The sequence below is a fragment of the Eumetopias jubatus genome, unplaced genomic scaffold, assembly GCF_037043125.1.
Source record: "Eumetopias jubatus isolate StellerSeaLion01/CBP00866 unplaced genomic scaffold, mEumJub1_p1.0 scaffold_9, whole genome shotgun sequence".
NCBI lineage: Eukaryota > Metazoa > Chordata > Mammalia > Carnivora > Otariidae > Eumetopias > Eumetopias jubatus.
The window spans coordinates 33,970,348-33,979,438 of NW_028274815.1; the positions used below are offsets into that span (position 1 = coordinate 33,970,348).

The window sequence follows — 9,091 nt, forward strand, 5'->3', positions numbered from 1 at the left end:
CTCTTTTTTTTTTCTCTTTCTATGGTAAGAAGGAACCTTATTTCCACCAGACATACTCTTCTAACAAGACAGACATACATACTATGCCTCAGGTTATAAAAGCTAAAGATTTTAACCAAAGTTTTAAGTATTTAATCTAGCCCTCTAGGTTGTAGAGACCTGAAGCCATGGGAGGGACTGGGGCGGACATGTGTTGGGTACAGTGCTTTAGAATGAGATTTGGACATGGAATCTAGAGAACTGGATGGTGTCCAAAATCCAACCTATTTTTGGTCTGTTAATTTACAAAAATCACTTAAAAGTGTTTAGCTTCATTCCCCCTCCCCTTAAATAATTGTGATAAAAGAGCCTATCTGGGTGACGTAGTAGGAAGTGTCATTTGAATCAACAAGGACTAGCCTCTAGCAGCTAAGAGCAAAAGTGTAGGTTAGGCCCAGTAAAAGGAAGAAAGAGTTTTGTCAGTGTCAAAGGGCTATGCCAATGTGAGGAGGCAGCAGTGCTTTGGCCACAGGTAGCAGAGGAAAGGGATATAACTCCTCAGACCTTCAAAATGCTACTGCCCATTCCTTTTCCAAGTTGTGTCTGCTACAATCAGAGCCTGATGCGAGAGTTCTTGTGCGAGTAATTCAATGGAGTGCACTCAGGTAGAACCCGTGGGGGATAAGGGATACAAGGAACATGGGCAAAGATGAGGATTCAGCTGAAGTCCACAGTTATCCTGTCCCCAGGTGAGCTCTGGAGCATGAAGAGAAATGCAATGTCCTTTTATCCTCCAGTATCAATCATGAGCTACCGACTCCCCTTTGTGGCCACAGTGTCATTTTCCCAGCCAAGTGGCAATTCTCAGGAGGAGACAGGTGACTCCGAGTTATTAGCAACCAGTACTCAACAGTGGCTGGGACATGAGTGTACCAGCCAGGGAAGGAGAACTGAGCAAGGCACCAAGCGTATCTACACTTTTCAACCCCCAAAACAGAAGTGTTTCAGGGCTATACCAACTATTCCAGAAAATGATGGAAACCTTCTCATATCAACATAATATCTGAATAGGGTCTACTCCTTTGTGCCATTTCTTACATTTGAAACTTCTGAAAATAGAGTCAAACTAATTTAATGTTGCTTGAAAAAAATGTGCACTTTTTGCTATCTCTAGATTCCCTCTAAAATTAAGTTATAGAAATGTCAGCTCTGTAGAATTTTTCTTGAACGGCTTCAAGAAGAATATAAGGGAAACGGTTCAAGCCAAAGCAAATAAGATTGAGTTTAGACATTCGGAAGACAAAGGGTATTATTAAACTCCAGGGCCTACTCACTCTGATAAGAGCTGTGAAGTACTTTTATTGGAGTTTTTGGAAAATAAGAAATATTTAGACTTTAAAGATTACAAGCTTAATTACCTTTTAATTCCATTCTCCATTTATGTCTCTGTGGATGAGACTGTTAATGGAGTTAAATTTAAGCCTCACAGAAGGCTCCTTGTGTGTTTAACTCTCTTCTAAAGAAAATGTAACATAGTAGAAGAAGCACTGAATTGGATGCCAGGTCATGGCTCTCTACTAAATCAATTGGCCTTTTGACAGAAACTTAACCTCTCTAAAATCACTTTTCTTCTAATGTAAGGTGATGAGGATGAACAATACAATCTTTCTGGTTTCTTTCACTAGTCTATGATTTTATTTATTTAATAAAGATAAGACATTTGAAAAATGCATGCATTGGAGTTGGCTGCTTCTAATACAACAGAGACTTAATTTTTTCCAGGTTATTAATGTCTTATTCTATCATTATTTAGTTAATAACTCATCTTTTCCTCACTCATTTGAAATGCCATGATAACTGTATCATAAATATTTATAATTTTATCAATCTCTGGCTCTATTACTTATCAGTAATTTGTTCATTTACCAAAGAACTCTTTTTCAAGCACCTACTGTGCATCAGTCACTGCATTGAGTACTGATTTATCTGTCAGTTATTTTAGCAGTATTAAAGTGTTTTAACTATTGTATAGCACATTTATATGGAAGAACATTCCCATTAATTATATTTCATTTTCAACATTTTACTAGCTCGTGTCATCTATTTATTACTCCAAATCAAGAATAATTTTGTCAATTTTCAAAATTCCCTTTGAAATTTTATTTGGATTTCAAGTAGTGTTCTTAATTTCCTAAGAGATTCAAACAAATTACTCATTCTCATCCCTTCAAAGTAGAGACTGTTCATGGGCATCTTAGGATATATTTTTCACTTTTTGCTTACATTACGAAGGTGTATATTATGTCTGGAGTCCTTTTGTCAATATTTTCAAAATTGTATGGTGCTTAGCTATACAACATTAGTATAAGGTTGTAACAATTCCTGAGTTAGGATTTAAAATAAGCCTCATTCTTTGTGACTGGCTCATTTGTTTTCATTTCAAGATGACTGAGTAAGGTTTAGGTAAATATGTATTTACCTGACATCTTTCCTGGGAATTCATTTACATTCTGAGAAAGGTACTTAAAATGGAGGTTCTGGCAGTTTATAAAAAATGTATTTTCCCTTCTTCCTGGGCCCCATCTAGACTACCTTTCCCAGCCTCCTCTGCAAGTAACTAATGGAGTCAGGCCAGTAGAATGTGAACACAAGTGATGGATGCAATTTTTAGGCTACAGCATTCAAGGAGTATTACCCATATTCTACTCTCTTTCCCATTCTGCTGCCCCCAGGATTTAAGTCATGCGAACGCCCTAGGTAAAATGGTAAGCTGTGCTATGAAAGGAACACTGAATCACCACAATAAGACCCACTTAACTATTCTTTCATGGGAAAAATATAAACTTCTATAGGGTGTGAGTTTTTATGCATCAGGCTACTTTTCTTTTTAAATCATAGACCAGCCTGCCTAATACCACCACTTTCTAATTCTCTTACCTTGTTTAACTAATGGCACTGTGGTTTTATTACAAATAAAATTTATTTAAAAATCTATAGATAAATTAGCATTCAAAACTCCATGAATAGTGTTCTTTCCACACTCAGAATCAGAATATAATGTACTCTTAGATTGGGTTACCTGGAATCAGATTCTGAGATGGGGAGTTGTGTACAGAAGGTTTATCGGGAGGTAACACTCCCGATAAAGGCAGGGTTGAGCATAGAGAAAAGCAGACCCACAATGTGGCAGCAATGGGAGCCTTAGTCTAGGTCCCATAAAGACTGCTGGAGCTGGGGTAGCCCTTTGGTGTTATCCCAAACTGAGGCGTGGGAGCCTGATCTTTGTATTATTTCTACATGAGATACTTGCCATGTTCCCTGGAAAGGGTTATAACCTTGGGGAAAATAGTTTTGTGTGGCCTAGATTATGTCCTAGCAAGGGAAAAAGCTATGACCTGTCAGTATCTGCTATTCCTAGCAGTTACTACATTGACATTTGAAAACAGGATGGGGGAAGGTGGGGGAGAAATCCAGGATGTACTAGATCCCATAGTATTCCATACATGTAGGCATGTAAATAATAATTTATTGCATTATTCTTTTTAAGAATCCAAATCTGGCAGTTTAATAAAAAGTCATGAAGGGGTGCCTGGCTGGCTCAGTTGGTAGAGCATGTGGCTCTTGATCTTGGAGTCATGACTTTAAGCCCCAATTCGGGCACAGAGATTATTCAGAGAAAAAAAAAGTAATGAATTAGTACATGAGTAAATAAAACTTTCCTGCTAGAGGGAATTTGATTACATAAATGTTCTTCAGTGTATGGTGTGTACACAGCAGGATATGAGGAATATCCATGGGTCATTCAGAAAGAAAACATGAATGTGTGTGCATACAATACTTTTATATAGATATTACATGAATTGATAAAGACTATTAAAAGAGTTCATATAAAAGTCAAGTAGTACATGCATATCATTTATAAATATTTGACTTACTATAATACCTCACATCTCATAAAGAGTCTAAGGTGAAACCACTCATAACATTACCATTTTATGTAACATTAAAAAATGTGAAGAAAAACATGCTGTTGGAAAAAAATCCTAAGACACATGCTTTTTAAAGAGTCAAGAATAACACATACATTGGTCACAACAGACGCTTGCCACTTTGGAATTTTTTAAACCTACTCTAATGTATTCATATCTTTTGGGCTGTCATCAGTTGCATTACTTGGTTTTTGATAAGAATATTAAGAGATAATAATAACACAACTTTATTTGCTTGGGGTATCTTGCTACCTTAGGATGTGTAATAGATTTTGTTGCTTTGCAAGCAAATATGGAATGGAAGTCATTCTTCCAAAGACAACTGCTGGCTCCACTTTTAGTGGATTTGTGCTGGTCACCCTGCTCTCATGCCTTGCTGATTGCACAATGTCTTTTTCTCTCAATGTCCAATTATAGGATAATCATTCTGAAGACTCTTAGATGACAGTTCAACTCAACGTGCACAGAACCATCAAGGCACGTAACTTGAAATCATTAAACTATGAGTAGCTGTCTTTTTATAGTTGTGGAATGCATTCTGTTTCAGAAATACTAAAAAGTAAAAAAAAAAAAGGTGTGTTATAGAATTGATGAAATATACAGTGTATTACAGTTGTGTGTTCATTTTTTATTAACTAATAAATATTCACAATAAAATTCTTTATAGTGCTGTGGCTTATATTGACAGGGGATTCTTTTATGAAAATGTGTAACAAATGGTTTCGTTAAATAACAAATTTCTCCAGATCACTTAAAGTATTTTTAAAATAAGAACCTGAATATGATATAAAATAAGGCAGACTTAACTAATGTGGATCCCTGAAGTTATTAAATGTCATTTTCCAGAGAATTCCATATATCTTTTTGAGTCTGAATAATTGTGACAGATCATCTCATTATTGCTTGCCTTCCTAAGCTTCTTTATCCATTTTTTAAATAAACCTTACAGGGCAAAACATAACCATTGCCTCTGCTGCTCCTTGTTTCACTTTTTTATTTGTTCTGTCCCTCATAGATTCTTGGTATCCAATCATATAAATAAAAAATTACATTGCTAATTAAAAATATCACTATTATATAAGACTTAGAACCTAGTAGTCAAACCTTATTTGTGTCAATTGGTTGACATAGTTCCTTCTACTTATTTTTTTTTCTTTTGTCTCTGGCTTAATTTTAAAAGAAAACACACAAAAAAATTAAAGAAGCATGTATAAATGAGAAGAAATTCTTAGGTTTCAATATCTGTAAACTATGACATAAAAAATTAACTTTCTTGGTTAAAAAAAAGGGGGGGCCTGAAAAACAAACTTTCCTATTGTGCTTATTGTTAAATATGTTAAATGAAAGTATAAATAACTGTAACAGAAATTTCTTAGAGAAGATCTAAATTATTCTTGAACCCAAAATTCACTCAAAGAAAATATTTTACCTAAGTATCAAGTGGGGCAGGTTTTTTCCTCAGAATGTTTAAATTGGTTCTAAAGCATGTTGGGAACCCTTTTTTCCATCATTCTCTCACCCTGACAATGAAATAAACAACATTGCTTTTCAGCTCGCCTGGCACCTTCAAAGCACTAGGCTCAGAAATTGTAATTAAAAACAATTTAAAAGACTGATCTCACAGTTTACTCATGGGAAAAAGCACATCTTGTTCCAATTCTAATTCCTTAAAAAAGCCTCCCACACTATCACTGAGAAATTTTCAAAGGTCATGATTAAAGTTAAGCTCCTACCTTGTTTTATATGCAGTCCTATACTACCGAGTCACCAAGCATATGACTAAATTATATCACCAGCCTCATTTCACAGGGACAGGCTCATGTCAACCTCTGAACTCCAGAGCAGATTCTGGACTCTCTTTGAAAAAGTTCTGCCAATATTATACAGTAATAAATACAGACTCTTAACTTGAGTACATGGTTTGGCAATCTAATCTTCCAGCTGCATGGCTATTAATCTCATCCAAACATATGTCACTTGTTGTTTTGATGCTATCAGGAATAATATAACAATTTCAAACATGGTGTGGAGTAAAACCATACCAAGAGTTAGTCAGCAACCTCTAAAGAAAAAGACTAAGTGGAGGTAGACTGATTGTTTTTAAAAACAAAAACAAAAACAAAATCATACTGAACAGAAAAGGCCAAAGCAGCAGGATTAAACATGTATTACCACAATTCTAAGAATCAGTAAACAGAGGCAAATACTGAATATATAAAAGTGTATGGACTTGAGAAAGCCTAGCAGGCGTGAGGAAGCCAGTGCCGCTCCCTCCATCCGCAGCATGGGTCATGTGGTCGCCTATGACCTCACTTACTCCACTATCCTTTACAAATACTATGATAGTTCACAAGGGTTGTGGGTGAAGTGAAGATGCTTTTCCTTCCGTCCAGAACCAGATCCTTATTGTCAAGCTAAATACACATTCTGTCCAACTGGCTCACCTATCCCAGTTATGAAAGGTGATGATGTCATTGAAGTCTTTCGGTTACAAGCCCCAGTATGGGAATTTAAATATGGGAACCTCCTGGGACACTTGAAAATTATGCATGATGCCATTGGATTCAAGAGTACTTTAACTGGCAAGATCTACACAATGGAATGGTATGAACTTTTCCAGCTTGGAAACTGTACATTTCCCCATCTCCGACCTGAAATGAACGCCCCTTTCTGGTGTAATCAAGGAGCTGCCTGCTTTTTTGAAGGAACTGATGATATTCACTGGAGGGAAAACGGGACGTTAGTTCTAGTAGCAACCATATCAGGAAACACATGTAACGAAATGGCCAAGTGGGTAAAGTGGGACAATGAAACAGGGATTTATTACGAGACATGGACTGTCCAAGCTAGCCCAGCAAGAGGGGCGGAGACATGGTTTGAATCCTACGACTGTTCTAAATTCGTGTTAAGGACATTTAAGAAGTTGGCTGAACTTGGAGCAGAATTCAAAAAGATAGAAACCAACTATACGAGAATATTTCTTTACAGTGGAGAACCTACCTATTTGGGAAATGAAACATCTGTTTTTGGGCCAACAGGAAATAAGACTCTTGCTTGAGCCATAAAAAAATTTTATTACCCCTTCAAACCACATTGGTCAACTAAGGAATTTCTCTTCAGTATCTTGCAAATTTTTGATGCAGTGATTATACACAGAGAGTTCTATTTGTTTTATAATTTTGAATATTGGTTTTTACCTATGAAATTCCCTTTTATTAAAGTAACTTATGAAGAAATCCCTTTACCTAACAGAAACAAAACACTCTCTGGTTTGTAATATTTTAATTCTGCTCTTTCTTTCCTTTTATCACCAGCATATATGTTTTTCATGGGGTGATTTTACATTTGTGGATTTCTTAGGCCTTTCTACCTTGGACCAGAAATGCACCTGGGCAGAATTGCCACATACCATCTCAGGACTATTTCTAGAGAGAAGCTGAAACTTACTGCATTGGTCAAAGTGGGCACAGTAGGTGATCTTGGTTTCAAACTCCAAGCCTTTCTTAATATGAATTACAGTTCCTATCAGATATATAGGATCTTTGGGGACCCCCTTTTTTTTTAATTGTGGATATGGTGTACCAAGATTTTTTTAATACCCTCAGTGACATTTTCATGATGGGAGGTACTTTTTTCTGGTATAGTAGTTATGCATTTTCATTTAAGTACTTTTTGGTGGTTTAGACGGACTTTACAGCTTTTGTAACTTTTAGGACCATGTCTAGTAGTTTGATTTTGTTCTGTTCACTTAAAGACCAATCTGGACACCATAGCTGCAGCACTCTTGCTTCTGGATGAGGTAAAAACAGTGTTAAAGAGCTCAAGTTTCTAGCTAGCATTTTAGAATTAGCCAGTAACTGGCATTTTGTGAATTAGGCAGCTTAGCATTTCTGAACTTTACTGTCCTTATGTCTAAGATGATTCATCTGTCAGGATTGTTGTAAAGACTGAAGCCATGTATGTTTGTCATAGGAAAGTTACAGTAAATGGTCGCTATAATGATGAGTCAAAGAACAAAGTGCCATCCTCGATCTGGCCTAATGTAGTTTAAATGCCAACCTTTCCTGGGGTTTATAGTAATTCCCTAGACTTTGAGCTGACAGTTGAATGCTTCTGCAATTCTTCAAACACAGCGGACACAAGTATCTGACTGCAGGTGCATCTGGGTGAACAGGCACCCTCTGACTCCTCTACTCTTCTTGAATTCCTTCCACCCAGTTGAGGGGCCAACTCAGAAGAGGGTACACTTCTCAGACAGGGGACAGGTTTTTGTCAAGGATCTCCAAGTAGCTGTGCTCCCATTTAGGGCCATCAGACAAGGTTTCAAGGTCCTTTAAATGTTTGATGATGTCTATTCATGGAAAAAACACCAGTCAGTAAGATGATGAAGCAGAGACAATCAGTTAAATATGTAAACTATGTTATTTAGTTTCTACTAACATTTGAGTGCCTCTTGAGAGGTTAGTTATCACTGAGTTCTCCTACAAAGCCCAAACAGAGGTATTATTTACCTGACCCAAATGAGTAAACTGGGGCTTAGGTTAAATGACCTTTCCCTGGCTACCCAGCTAATGGTAACTGAGCCACATTTTGAACCAGTTCTGTTGACTGCACGGCAAACACTATCAAGCGAGGTTTCACCGTTACTCAAAATGTAGTCCTCAGACCAGTGCCCACACCACAGGTTACCAACACCATAGGTTACTGGTCACGGATGGGAAACATTCAGAAACTTCTTTTAAAGCAACTTATTGGAGTAATTTTGTTTCTGTTGAATCTAATAAAAAAAATTGCTTGTAAAAAAAAAGTGTATGGACTTAACTGCTCAAAATGTTGATATCTTAATCTTTTCTGTGTTTTTTTTCAGCTTTACTGAGATAGAACTGACAAAAGAAATTGTAATAAAATATGTACCACGATGATTTGATATACATATACACTGTGAAAAGATACCAACCATTGAGTTAGTGAACACAACTATCACCTCATTTTGTGTGTGTGTGAGAACATTTCAGTTCTACTCTTTTAGCAAGTTTCAGTTTTACATTATCAACCATACTCACCATGCTATGTATCAGATTCTCAGGCCCTATTCATTTTATAATGGAAAGTTCATACCTTTT

The 9,091-nt window shown here is 36.5% G+C and overlaps 1 pseudogene; it reads left to right on the forward strand.

The window, feature by feature from the left end:
* Nucleotides 1-678: 678 nt before the first annotated feature.
* On the forward strand, nucleotides 679-7,245 carry LOC114219610 (bis(monoacylglycero)phosphate synthase CLN5 pseudogene; annotated as a pseudogene).
* Nucleotides 7,246-9,091: the final 1,846 nt, after the last annotated feature.